We start from the raw sequence: 2085 nt of genomic DNA on the forward strand, positions 1-2085 counted from the left end.
CCCAGACCCTCCAGGATCCCCTTGGATCCCCCTTAGACCCCCCTAAATACCCCCCAGACCCTCCAGGATCCCCCCAGATCCCCTCAGATCCCCCAAATCCACTTGGATCCCCCCCTAGATCCCTCCTAGACCCCCCTAAATATCCCCCAGATCCCCCTAAATACCCCCCAGATCCCCCTGGACCCCTCCCAGACCCCCCAGATCCTTCCAAGATCCCCTCAGATCCCCCTAAACACCTCCTGGATCCCTCCCAGACCCCCCAGATCCCCCCAAATCCACTTGGATCCCCCCCAGATCCCTCCCAGACCCCCCTAAATATCCCCCTGGATCCCCCCAGATCTCCCCAAATCCCCCCAGACCCTCAGGGATCCCTCCTAGATCCCCCCAGACTCTCCTGGATCCCCCTGAGATCCCCCCAGATCCCCCTCAAATGCCCCCCAGACCCTCCAGATCCCACCTTGACCCTCCAGGATCCCCTTGGATCCCTCCCAGATCCCCCTGGAGCTCCCCAGATCCCCCCCAGACCCTCCAGGATCCCCCCCAGACCCCCCAGATCCCACCCAGACCCCCAGGTGGGTCCCCCCAGACCCTCCAGATCCCCCCAGACCCCCCAGATCCCCGGTGGATCCCCCCAGAGCCCCCCAAACACCCCCTGGATCCCACCTAGACCCCCCTAAATACCCCCCAGACCCCCCAGACCCCCGGGTGGATCCCCCCAGATCCCCCCAAACACCCCCTGGATCCCACCTAGACCCCCCCAAACACCCCCCAGACCCACCCAGACCCTCAGGGATCCCCCCCAGACCCACCCAGACCCTCAGGGATCCCCCCCAGGTCCCTCCAGGATCCCCCCAGACCCCCCAGATCCCTCTGGATCCCTGGGTGGATCCCAGCCCGATCCCTTTGGCAGGAGGACCAGCTGGGGCTGTCCCTGCTCACCTGGGAGCAGCTGCAGGCGGGGGAGGTGCAGCAGCGGATCCAGGGCATCTCCCAGCAGCTCTGAGCGGACTGGGATCAACTGGGATGAACTGGGATGTACTGGGATCTGCCCAGGGCATCTCCCAGCAGCTGTGACCGGACTGGGATCAACTGGGATCAACTGGGATGAACTGGGATCCGCCCAGGGCATCTCCCAGCAGCTCTGAGCGGACTGGGATGGACTGGGATTGACTGGGATGAACTGGGATCCACCTGAGATTGAACTGGGATCCCCCTGAGATCAGCCTGGGACTCACAGCGGATCCAGGGCATCTCCCAGCAGCTCTGAGCGGACTGGGATCAACTGGGATGAACTGGGATGAACTGGGATCCGCCCAGGGCATCTCCCAGCAGCTCTGAGCGGACTGAGATCAACTGGGATCCACTGGGATGAACTGGGATGAACTGGGATCCGCCCAGGGGATGTCCCAGCAGCTCTGAGCGGACTGGGATCAACTGGGATGAACTGGGATGGACTGGGATCCACCCAGGGCATCTCCCAGCAGCTGTGATCAAACTGGGATCCACTGGGATCGAACTGGGATCCACCTGAGATTGAACTGGGATCCACCCAGGGCATCTCCCAGCAGCTCTGATTGAACTGGGATCAACTGGGATCCACTGGGATGAACTGGGATCCACCTGGGATTGAACTGGGATCCGCCTGAGATCAGCCTGGGACTCACAGCGGATCCAGGGCATCTCCCAGCAGCTCTGAGCGGACTGGGATCCACTGGGATGGACTGGGATCCACCCAGGGCATCTCCCAGCAGCTGTGATCGGACTGGGATCCACTGGGATCCACTGGGATGAACTGGGATCCGCCCAGGGCATCTCCCAGCAGCTCTGATTGAACTGGGATCAACTGGGATCCACTGGGATGAACTGGGATCCGCCTGAGATCAGCCTGGGACTCACAGCGGATCCAGGGCATCTCCCAGCAGCTGTGATCGGACTGGGATCCACTGGGATCCACTGGGATGAACTGGGATCCACCCAGGGGGTCTCCCAGCAGCTGTGATCGAACTGGGATCCACTGGTATGAACTGGGATCCGCCCAGGGGATCTCCCAGCAGCTCTAAGCGGACTGGGATCCACTGGGATCGA

The 2085-nt window shown here is 62.6% G+C and overlaps 1 long non-coding RNA gene across 1 annotated transcript; it reads right to left on the reverse strand.

Moving 5' to 3' along the window:
• Window positions 1–898: 898 nt before the first annotated feature.
• Window positions 899–1773, reverse strand: LOC130267000 (uncharacterized). The gene is made up of 4 exons (XR_008843035.1): window positions 1621–1773; window positions 1365–1527; window positions 1081–1263; window positions 899–999 (listed from the first exon to the last, which is right to left on the reverse strand). It is a non-coding gene; the product is annotated as an uncharacterized LOC130267000 (long non-coding RNA).
• Window positions 1774–2085: the final 312 nt, after the last annotated feature.

The sequence above is a fragment of the Oenanthe melanoleuca genome, unplaced genomic scaffold (assembly GCF_029582105.1).
Source record: "Oenanthe melanoleuca isolate GR-GAL-2019-014 unplaced genomic scaffold, OMel1.0 S472, whole genome shotgun sequence".
Lineage (NCBI taxonomy): Eukaryota > Metazoa > Chordata > Aves > Passeriformes > Muscicapidae > Oenanthe > Oenanthe melanoleuca.